At 41.8% G+C, this 12,444-nt stretch overlaps 1 long non-coding RNA gene across 1 annotated transcript; it reads right to left on the bottom strand.

Annotated features, from left to right (window-relative positions):
• Positions 1–398: 398 nt before the first annotated feature.
• On the bottom strand, positions 399–11,248 carry LOC121287332. The gene is made up of 3 exons (XR_005945174.1): positions 11,193–11,248; positions 5,322–5,423; positions 399–447 (listed from the first exon to the last, which is right to left on the bottom strand). It is a non-coding gene; the product is annotated as an uncharacterized LOC121287332 (long non-coding RNA).
• Between the last annotated feature and the right edge of the window lie 1,196 nt (positions 11,249–12,444).

The raw sequence follows: 12,444 nt of genomic DNA, 5'->3' as shown, positions 1-12,444 counted from the left end.
TGTAGGGGACCAACATTTTACTCAACCTTATATGATAAGTGGCAATAACTGATTTATTAAGCTTATGGTGCTGATCTGTTTTCTACACTAGCACTTTGTTCACTCTTAATTGCCTAGTTTATCAATGAATAAAATTATATTTTTAGCATTGAATGTCAATTAAAGCTTTCAAAGATACGCTTTTTAATTTGGAAAAATTCTGCAAAAATGTTTTTCTAAAATGCTGAATACTGTAAAGCACAGTTCGGAGAACAGTCATTAAAAGGTTTTCAAAAGGGATTTGTATAAGCACCTGAAGAGAAAAAAAGTACAGAGCTACAGGGTAAGGGTGGGAAAGTGGAACCAGCTGAATTGTTCTTGCAGAGAGCGGGCCAAGTGGCCTCCTTCTGTTCTGTAATATTCTGTCATTCTATTCCATGATTCACAGTGAGTGACAGCACAGATCTGCTAGAAAAAAATATGAAATAAATCATTAACTTTTAGAAAATATCTTCATTTTTCCAAGTTATTGTCACAGAGAGCAATATTTCAGTGATTAAAATAGGGGGATAACCTACGTGCAAACTGGGGCATCAATTTTAACGGTGTCTTGGCTAAACCAGAACTGGTAGACTTATGCATGGGATGCCACTAAATGCCACTCAAGCAGTATAAATCTAAAAAGGTGGTTCCTCAGTCTCTTCTTCATGATCAATTCAACATGCAGCTCCCTAAGTCCTTTCTTATTTTGTTTTTAACTGGAAAATCATCTTGGAGAATGTTATATCATCTGTATAAGCTCAGGATAACTGTTTAGGGTTAGAGACCAAATTCCTGACTAACTAAGCTACCTAAACCAACAACTGAAGTATATTTTAATTTAACAACTAATGGTTGGTTGGGAAATTGTGTATAATTGTGCAGTTACTATCAAAATTGCTTTAATGACTGTTCTCCGAACTGTGCTTTACAGTATTCAGCATTTTAGAAAAACATTTTAGAAAAACATTTTTGCAGAATTTTTCCAAATTAAAAAGCGTATCTTTGAAAGCTTTAATTGACATTCAATGCTAAAAATATAATTTTATTCATTGATAAAACAGGCAATTAAGAGTGAACAAAGTGCTAGTGTAGAAAACAGATCAGCACTATAAGCTTAATAAATCAGTTATTGCCACTTATATAAGGTTGAGTAAAATCTTGGTCCCCTACATTCCTATGTCAACTTCTATTTATGTAATGTATGTACTACTCAATTGTTTCCACCTTACAGAAGAGAAGGGTTATTTTAGAAAGTTGTACATTAGCCATAGTCTGCACTTATATGAACATTTTCTGCATTCAGAGAGATATTCTATTTTAGCTTAATTGCTATTCACTGAAACACTTGTTGCTTCTCCATTCTATGTTCACAATGCCAATGACATATTTAGGTATTTTTTGATCATTTTCCCACAGGGAGGATTTGGGGAACAAAAAAGGTTACTTTTAAGTGCTGAGTTACAAAGTAGATTTGTGCAGATTTAAAATGGAAGGCCACAGACTGCAGGCATTAAGTAAATCAAATATTGACACTGTTACCCAGAATGCTCAGAAACAATAGGTGATTTGTTATCTAATTGCTAGGGCTCCCAACAAAGACTGACAGTGTGGAGAGGATGGAATGACCCTTTCCATTGAGCTATACATTGAAGTATTTCAAAGGGATGGGTGCAGACAGAGCTTTGATTATCAGCTCTTCTGGTCAGCACCCAGACAGGGGGTGGGTCAGGAATCAAACACCAGTTTCTTGGGAGGAGGTAAACAAAGATCTATATATGAACAGTTAGTTTTAAAATAAAAGGCAAGAAGGAGAAAAATGCTATTGGATTGTTACAGGATTTTGGTTCATTGGTGGCACTATTGCATCTGTGTCAGAAGGCTGTGGATTCAAACTCCACTCCAAAGACTTGAGCACGCAATCTAGGCTGACGCTATAGTGCCGAGGGATTTCTATTTTGTTGGAGGAAATGTCTTTTGGAGCCATTATGCCAAGGCACCATTTTCATTATTTGTAGAAGAGCAGGTACAAAAGCAAAACACTGCAGATGCTGGAAATCTGAAATAAAAACAAAGTGCTGGAACTAAGCACGGGCTAAATTTTCCTGGCCCTATGATGGCAGGCTTGGAGGCAGTGGAGTCCGGAAAATTAAGGAGAGCTGCATCGTGATGGCTCCCTGCAGCATTCCTGGTATTGGGAAAGTTTGCCAAGGATGAGCTGGGAAATGGATTGGCTGCACAGATTGGCTGCATGTGCAAAGCCACCAGGTCAATGGAGATGCGTCTCTCCCCCCCCAACACCCCCCCCAACTCTCAACTACACTTCATTTCCCTTCTAGTGAGGCATACAAAGATGCTCTCATACCCTTAAAGTTTTCACATGATCTATTTTCAAATCTTCTCTTCCTTTCCTTCACTTCTATTTGCACTTCTGGGGATAGGTTATCAACTATTATTCATTATAAGCACACTCACTCCACAGACATCTTGACTACACTTCCTCAGAGCCCCACTTCCTATAAGGACTCTATTCCATTCTCCCAGTTTGTCCAACTCTGCCACCCCTGTTTGGACGATGGAACTTTCCAAATTAGGGTTTCTGATATATCTTCCTTTTTCCTCAACCGAGGATTTGCCCCCGCCATGGTTGAAGTGGCCCTGGACTGTATCTGTTCTATTTGATGCACTTCTGCTCTCAGCCTTTCTTCTCACTTCCAGAACCATGAGAGGGTTCGCCTTGGCCTCACCTTCCACCCTGCCAGTCTCCGTATTCAATGGGTCATCCTCCAAAGTTTCCACCACATCAAAACCTGGTGTTACCACTACCAAAGGCATCTTCGACTTCCCTCCCCTTTCAGCATTCTGAAGGTACCATTCCCTCTGTGATGCCCTGGTCCACTCCTCAGTCACCCCCAACATCCTGTCACTTTTCTATGATGTCTTTTGATGCAAGCACAGGAAATGCAACACCTGCCCATTTGCCTCTTTCATTCTCACTGTCCAAGGACTCAAACACTCCTTCTAGGTGAAACAGCGATTTACATGTGCTTCTTTCAATTTAGTTGACTGTATTCACTTCTCACAAAGTGGTCTCCTCTACGTTGGGGAGACCAAATGCAGATTGGGTGACTGCTTTGTGGAATACTTCCTTTCAGTCTGCAAGCGTGACCCTGAGCTTTCAGCACCTGTCATTTTTACTCTTTTATTTCCCTTACTTTGCTTTTGGATGTCAGTTATTCAGGATCCTACCATTCACCATCTCCTTTAGACACATCTTTCATTTTGTCACTTGTCCCATTATCACTTTCTTTGGTCTTGCACGATTAAGCCTTTTGTCATTTAATTTCCCCCTCTACCCTATCGCAGACCTTCACTTGTGTTTGTCTTCCCACCTTTTGCCCCTTTCACTTGCTCAAACCTGTTACTTCTCTAACTTTTCCCGGTTGTGCAAAGCCACCAGGTCAATGAAACCACAGACATGAAACATTAACTCTGTTTCTCTCCCCACAGATGCTGCTAGGTTTTCTGAGTTTCTCCAGCATTTTGTGTTTTTATTTCAACACCATTGTGGTGGACAGTTAAACAACTAACAGATAGGTGAGGCTCCATGAACATTCCCAAGTGCAAAAGACAAGGCGAAAGCATTTGTAACCACCTTCAGTCAAAAGCGCCAGTGGATGATTCCTCTCAGCCTCCACCTGAGGTCCCCATTATCACAGATGCCAGTATTCAGACCACACGATCACACCACTTGATATCAAGAAACAGCTGAGTGCATTAACACAGTAAAGACTATGGGCCCCAACAACACACTGGCTGCACTGTTGCAGACTTGGGTTCCAGAACTAGCTGCACACCACGAAGCTGTTCCAGTACAGTTACAAACTGACATCTACCTGACAAAGGAGAACATTTCCCAGGTACGTCCTGTCAAGAAAAAGCAGGACAAATTCAAATATAGGGAATTACCATCCCATCAGCTTACTCTCAATCAGCAAAATGGTTGAAGGTGTCATTGACAGTGCTATCAAATGGCACCTTCACGGCAGTAACATGCTCACTAATGCACAGTTTGGATTCTGCCAAAATGACTCAACTCCAGATTTTAGACTTGGTCTAAACATGGACAAATGAGCTGAATTCCAGAGATGAGCTGTTATAGAGTTGATTTTCTAGGCAACTTTGCTTGGTGGAAACATTGAACTTTATTTATAAGACAGCAGCAGCATACGTGCAAGCATCAAACTCTACAACTAAAAAATAACTCTCTCCTAGAGGTTCCCCGCACTGCTAGCTCATTGGTTTACACAGATCATGTGTTCTAACAATTATTGGTAAAGACTGAGTTGCTCAAATCCCAGAGGGAAACTTGAAACAACTGTCATAAACCATTTTTGCAATTTGTATGTTTTGAGATGCAAGCTTTGAATTCAGTAGTAATAAAACCGAGTCTCAAGAGGTTTTTATAAAACTAAATTAAACATTTATTAATACAAGAAAGATTTTAAGCATATACATACATCTCCAAAATTACTACTATAATAACTAGAAAAATCCCCTAATTAATCTGACTCTCAGTTACACCCCCATTAAGGCAACAGTAAAACTCATTGATTTAATAGGCTTCTGCACACCCTGGACAGTCGCATTCAAAATGAGTTTCTTCCAGCTCTGGGTCCTTGCAGACAGACTTGAGGATTACAGGCTGGAGGCTCACACTTGTTGATTCTTAAAATGCCTCTACCTTACACAGACACACACAATCTCTTTTCTCCTTTATATATATCTTTTTCTTTGAATGTAAATTTTCCATTGTATCACTAAGCTTTTAAATTGACCTCTTTTAACAATAACATAATTTAATCCCACCAATTTTATTAGTAATTTGAAAAAACACATAAATTGACATCTTCTAACTGGGTGTAAGATTTCACCTATGGTCTTGAATGGTTTCTTTTAACAAATCCAAATTTACACTTAACCTTCTATCCTCCTTACATTTATCTAATTAACATCTCAAAACTACCATACATCAAAGCACCCAGACTAGTCCAATTACGACACACACAGACACATTCATAGACACAGACCCCACTAGAACAATATTTTAAAATAATTTCCAATAAGGTTATTGGAGATTATTAATATAATAATATTATATCTTCTTGGCACAAAATAGGACTGTAGCTTTAAGAATAATCCTATGTTTACCCAAACTATAATTACTACATTGCTCCCCCTTTAACTTGTCTGAATACGTTGTATTAACAAGGATATATATCTCATGACATTACTATACTTACACAGGTCATGAAATTACAAGTCCAGTCTTTCAGGTGGTTTCCTGATCCATGTGAAATGCCGTAGCTCCATGACTTCAGATTCTTCTGCAGGAACCACTCTCTCTGGAACCACATTAACATCAGGTACCTCATTAGGCACAAGCAGTTCAGTATCTTCCACTCTGACAGAGACATCGGACATATCTATCCTTGGTTGAGCAATTTTAACAGGAACCACAGGTTCAGCAATGGTTACGGGTGGAACATCATTTTGTTGAGGTATCTCATTTCTTCCTAAATGATGCACAAGCTTATGGGTGATTGGTCCTCCACTTTACATGGTATGACAATGGTCATGTCACAGAACTTACTTTACCAGGTAACCACTTTGTTTCTGCACCGAAATTCCTTACATATATTGCCTTTTCCAATAGTAAATCATCAGTCATGACTATGCAAATCATGAGTCGCTTTTTTGTTACCTTGACTTTTCTCCACCTTCTCCATCAAATTGGAAAGTATCAGGCTTAGTCTTGTTTGAAGACGGTGCCTCGTCAGTAATTCTGCATCCTCTTCCTACATGTCTTCTTTTTACTACAGAATTTAGTCTCAGCTTTCTTTTTGACTCCACTGTTGGCCAAACTTTTCTCAGGTGAAATCTCAACTTGTCTTAGTTCAGTAGTTGAGCTACCCATGACTTTATTATCTACTCACATCTTGGAAAGTTCTAAATCTTTTGCTTTGAAAGGCTCTTTAGCTTCATTTAGCTGATTTTTCAACTCTTCTGTCTCCTTCTTGTATCTGTTGGCTTCCTCCTGGAACCTTGAACATTGATGCGTCTTCTCTGCCAACTGTTTCTTCAGTTTGCTCAGAGTGACGTTAAATTCTTCTTGTTTCTCTTCATAATTTTCCAGAGGCACAAACTTTGACCTGAGGAATCCATATAGTGTGTGAAGGTCTTTCAACAGGTTTTCTTTTTTCTTTGCGAAGCTCACTCGCTTTATCTTGCATTCTGTAATTCAGCAGAGTTTCCTTTTATTGCTTCTGCTTTTCTTCCATGTCGTTGTTTAAGACAGCCTTCATTTCTTCAGGTTGCTGAATGGCCACACACTCCTTTTTCATCCAGTTACTGTCCTTGGACTCTCCAGGCTCTTTCTGAAGTGCCTTGCATTGTTCCTTTTTCAACTCAGGAATTCTCTCTGCTTCCCTTTGAAATCTCACTGGCCAATCAAGGTTAATTTCCCTCAACCAATTTCAAACCAGGGACTTGGTCCCATGCCTTCTAACACCATCACTGGTAGATGTGCTATTTGATGTCTATAATGAATAAATCCCTTTGAACCAGCCACAGATGATTGGTGTCAATATATAGGACACTTTGTGTTCTACTTCCAAGCCAATGAAATCATGAGGGAGGAAAAGAGGAGAGTGATTCTACTGAGTATTTTTGGGAGCAAGGCCTACAGCTTAATTCAAAGCTTGATGGCTCCCAGTGCTCCAGATTTGAAGACTTTCTGTGAAGTAGTAGACCTCATTAAGGGACATTTCCAACCCAGGCCCTCAGTCACAATGCAGAGGTTCAGGTTCAATTCCTAGATTAGAGCCCCAGGAGAGACCATTGTTACCTTCATGGCGAAATTAAAACAGCTAACGGAATATTGTGATTTCAGTGAACCCCTGAATGATATGCTCAGGGATCGTTTGGTCTGTGTTGTGCAAGAGGATGCTATGCAGCAAATATTGCTGGCTGAAGCGGATCTTGATTTTGAGAAAGTGTTAGAAATAGCAATTGCGATGGAAAGTGCTGTAAGTGATTCATAAGCGCACCTTAAATCACTTATGAATTGCTTCCATCACTTTCCATCACAAGTTTCTAACACTTTCTCAAAATCAAGATCCACTTCAGCCAGCAATATTTGCTGCATAGCATCCTCTTGCACACCACAGACCAAACGATCCCTGAGCATATCATTCAGGGTTTCACTGAAATCACAATATTCCATTAGCTGTTTTAATTTTGCCATGTAGATAGCAATGGTCTCTTCTGGGGCTCTAATCTAGGAATTGAACATGAACCTCTGCATTGTGACTGAGGGCCTGGGTTGGAAATGTCCCTTAATGAGGTCTACTACTTCGCAGAAAGTCTTCAAATCTGGGGCACTGGGAGCCATCAAGCTGTAGGCCTTGCTCCCACAAGTACTCAGTAGAATCACCCTCCTCTTTTCCTCCCCCGTGATTTTATTGGCTTGGAAGTAGAACACAAAGTGTTCTATATATTGACACCAGTCATCTGTGGCTGGTTCAAAGGGATCTGTTCTGCCAAACTGTGGCAGCTTGGATCAATATGTCTTCCTTTTATTTTAGTTAACTTAGATACTCACAATCACTGAGTGAGGGACAGTACTGGATCTGATTTATCCTTGTCGCCAGCTTGTTATAGTGTTGATTTTCCAGGCAACTTTTCTTGATGGGAGCATTGAACTTTATTTACAAGACAGCAGCAGCAACTACATGCGCACAGCAAACTCTATAACTAAAGAAGAACTCTCTCTCCTAGAGGTTCTCTGCACTGCTAACTCATTGGTTTTCACAGATCATGTGAGCTTACAACACAGTCCTTAAAGTTACAGTCCTATGTTTATCCAGACTATAATTACTACATGAACTGACTGTGATATCAAGGCAGCATTTGATTGAGTGCAGCATTAAGGAGTACTGGTAAAACTGAAGGCAATGGAAATCAATTGGAAAACTTTCCACTGGCTGGAGTCATACCTAGCACAAAGAAAGGTGTTTGTGGTTGTTGCAGAACAATCATCTTAATCTTAGGGTTTTGCTGCAGGAGCTCCTTAGGGTTGTGTCCTAGGCCTAATTATCTTCAGCTGCTTCATCAATTACCTTCCTTGCATCATAACACCACCCACTTGATTTTATGTCCCCCCTCACCCCCCCAACCTTCAAATATGCTGATGGGGGGTGGTTGGGGGATGATTGTAAAATTCACCCCATTGAGTTAACATATCAGATTAATGCCCTTTCATCAGGGCTTCAATATTAGGGGAGGTGATGGCGTTGTGGTAATGTCACTAGAATAATAATCTAGAGACCCAGCCTAATGATCTGGGGACATGGGTTCAAATCCTATTGTGGTGGGATTTAAATTCAGTTAATAAAGTTGGAATTAATAGCTAGTCAATTGGTGACTGTTGATTTTTGTAAAAACCCAACTGGTTCACTAATGTCCTTTAGGAAAGGAAATCTGCTGGTCTGGCCTACAAGTGACTTCAGACCCACAGCAAAGTGGCTCACTCTTAAATGCCCCCTGAAATGGACTAGCAAGCCACTCAATTTTATCAAGCTGCTACAAAGTCTTAAAAAAGGAATGAGACCGGATGGACCACCTGGCATTGACCACTGCACTGGAAACAACAATGGCGCACTAACATCTGGGGGCTTGTGCCAACATTGGGAGAGCTGTCCTACAGACAAGTCAAACAGCAGCCTGGCATAACCACACTCATGGAATCTTACCTTACAGACAATGTCCTAGACACCAACATCACCATCCCTGGGCATGTCCTGTCTCACCAACAGGATAGACCCACCAGAGGTGGCAACACAATATTATATAGTTGGGAGGGGGTTGAACTGGAAGTCCTCAACATTGACTCAGGATCCTATTAAGCCTCATAATATCAGGTCAGTCAGAGGCAAGAAAGCCTCCTGCTGGTCACCACATACTGGCCCCCCTCAGCTCCTGAATCACTACTCCTCCATGTTGAATACATTTGGAGGAAGCACTGAGGGTAGCAAGGAATCAGAATGTACTCTGGGTGGGTGACTTCAATTTCCATCACCAAGACTGACTCGGTATCATCACTACTGACTGAGCTGACTGAGTACTAAAGGACATAGCTGCTAGACTGGGTTTTTGGCAGGTGGTGAGAGAACCAAAGTGGGAAAAATCTACTTGACCTCATCTTCACCAATCAACCTATTGTAGATACATCTGTTCATGTCAGTATTGGTAGGAATGACCACCGCACAGTTTTTGTGGAGACAAAATCCTGTCCTCATTGAGGATACCCTCCATCATGTTGTGTGGTAATACTACTGTGTTAAATGGGATAGATTTTGAACTAATCTAGCAACTCAAAACTGGGCATACACAAGTTGCTGCAGCCATCAGCAGCAGCAAAATTTATACAAATACAATCTGTAACCTCATGGCCAGGCATATCCCTCACTCTGCCATTACCATCAAGCCAGGTCATTAACCCTGGTTCAACAAGAGTGCAGGAGGGTATGCCAGGAGCAGCATCAGGCCTATTAAAAATGAGGTATCAAACTGGTGAAGCTACAACACAAAGGAAATCATGGGGGAAAACTCTCTGCTGGCTGGAGTCATACTTATCACAAAGGAAGATGGTTGTGGTTGTTGCAGGTCAACCATCTCGTCCCAGGATATCGCTGCAGGAGTTCATCAGGGTAGTGTCCTTCGCCCAATCATCTTCAGCTGCTTCATCAATTACCTTCCTTCCATCATTATGTCAGAAGTGGGGATGTTCGCAGATGACTGCACAATGTTCAGCACCATTCGTGACTCCTCAGATATGGAAGCAATCTATGCCCATAAGCAGCTAAACCTGGATGATATTCAGGCTTGGACTGATAAGTGATAAGTAACATTTGGGCCACATAAGTGCCAGGCAACGACTATCTCCAACAAGCGAGAATCTAACCATCTCCCTTTGACATTCAATGGTATTACCATTGCTAAATCCCCCACTATCAACATCCAGTGGGTTACCATTGACCAGAAACTGAACCGGACCATCCATATAAATACTGTGGCTACAAGAGCAGGTCAGAGGATGGGAATTCTGCAGTGAGTAACATACCTCCTCACTCCTCAAGGCCTGGCTACCATCCACAAGTCAGGAATGTGATGGAATATTATCCACTTGCCTGGATGAGTTCAGCTCCAACAATGCTCAAGAAGCTTGCCACCGTCCAGGACAAAGCAGCCTGCTTTATTGGCTCCCATCCACCACTTTAAACATTCACTCCCCCCACCACCAATGCACCGTGGCAGCAGTGTGTACCATACACAAAATGCACTGCTGCAACTCACCAAGGCTCCTTCGATAACACCTTCCAAACCTGTGACCTCTACCGCCCAGAAGGTCAAGGGCAGCAGACTCATGGGAACACCACCACATGCCATCCTGACCTGGAAATATATCGCCGTGTCTTCACTGTCACTGGGTCAAAATCCAGGATCTCTCTTCTTAACAGCACTGTGAGCATTCCTACAACACACAGACTGCAGCAGTTCAAGAAGGCAGCTCACAACCACCTTCTCAAGGGCAATTAGGAATGAGCAATAGCCAGTCTTGCCAGTAACACCCATACCCCATATAAATGAATATTTATTTTTAAAGTTATGGTCTGAATTTTACAGCCCTGCCCCCACCCCCAACAACCCCAGCGGGTTTTTAGGTGGCATGATTGTGATTCCCCCCAGATGCTGGGATGGGCAGTGCCTTGGCCAGGAAGCCCGCCCTTGCCCCAATTGAGGCCCTTAAGTGGTCAATTAATGGCTATTTAAGGGCTGTTTCCTGCCCAGCCTCAGTTTTTATGCTGGCGGGTGGATTGAAGCTCCGTGGCTGAAGCCCAAAGTTATTCCAAGTTAGATATGGAGCAGGAAGGGTGGGGGAGTGGTACCTCCATCAAAAGCCCCCTTCTGTCTGGAAGCGCAGTCCCTGAAGGCTCGGTGACCTCTGGAACTCCCTCCCCCGCCGGCCTCCCCCACCCCTGGAATCCCGATCGACCCCTCACAATCCCCCAGTTCTTCACTATCCTCGCCACCCAGGGACCCCTGACGCTCACCTTTCCCTCAGGTTCCCAGACTTAGTCGCAGGCCTCCTGGTGCAGTTCTTCATCCAGCCACTGCAGTGCTGTTGCTGGAGGGACTGGGGAGCTGCCGGCCAATCTGATTGACCGGCAGGCCTTCCTCCCGAGTTAGAGGAAGTGCCGCCTAATGCCAATCAACGCTCGTTAGACCATAAAATGGTGAGAGTCGGAAGGGATGTACTCTCTGCCAACTTTACAGATGGCGGGAGCCGAGCCCCCGCTATCCTAAAAATTCAGGTGTATGTGTTATGTACAATACAAAATGAATATTTTACCTCCAGAAATAATTTTTAAATATTTACTAACTCATTAACAAACTAATGGTTACTGGGAATTGAATTTCTATTATCATACTTTGACTTCAGTATAGGAACCAGTAAAGACACTCAGAATTAAACCAGCTACAGACTATATAGCAATATAGCAACCTACAGATTGTTTGGCAACCAAATTCAGACAATGTTCTTTGACTGTGCAACTCTATTAGGCATAAGTGGTTACCCTCTAGCCAATTAATATATATAGTTGCCAGTGCTTTGTACATGAAAGCTGATTCGTGTTTGATAAACAGTTGAGGTAATGGGCATATTCAGGAAAAAAGAAAGATTTGCATTTATGCAGTAACCTTGATCATCTCAGGATGTTCCAAAACACCATACAGCCAATGAAATACTTTTGAGGTGTAGTCATTGTTGTAATGTAGGAAATGTAAATACATTCTTGTGAAATTGTAGAGCTCAAACATTTAAATGATAGTTTAAAAAGAGAAAGACACACATATATAATAATAAAAAGCAGAGAGTTATTAAGCAGTAATTCATTGATTAGCTCTAAGTCACGCACATTGTGTGCTCTAGAAAAGTGAAAAGAAATGTAAAAATGAAGAGGAGGGAACAGAGGAAAGAAGGAGAATAGGAGAATTTTAATCTCCAAAAATGCATGGGTTTTGGCTGCAGTGAAGTTAAAGCTTTTAAAATTTCAAACCCAAACACAATCCACCCAGGTTGTACAGAGGTTAGAACCATAGAAAAGTTACAGCACAGAAGGAGGCCATTTGGCCCATCTTGTCCATGCCAGCCTGAGGACACCCAGGTGCACTTTCTAATTCCACCTTCCTGCACCCAGCCCATAGCCCTGCAGCTTATAGCACTTTAGGTGCGGGTCCAGGTACTTCTTAAAAGTGTTTAAAGTTTCTGCCTCTACCACCAACTTGGGCAGCGAATTCTAG

This window comes from Carcharodon carcharias, chromosome 14 (assembly GCF_017639515.1).
Source record: "Carcharodon carcharias isolate sCarCar2 chromosome 14, sCarCar2.pri, whole genome shotgun sequence".
NCBI lineage: Eukaryota > Metazoa > Chordata > Chondrichthyes > Lamniformes > Lamnidae > Carcharodon > Carcharodon carcharias.
This window is presented reverse-complemented; position numbering and strand designations above follow the sequence as displayed.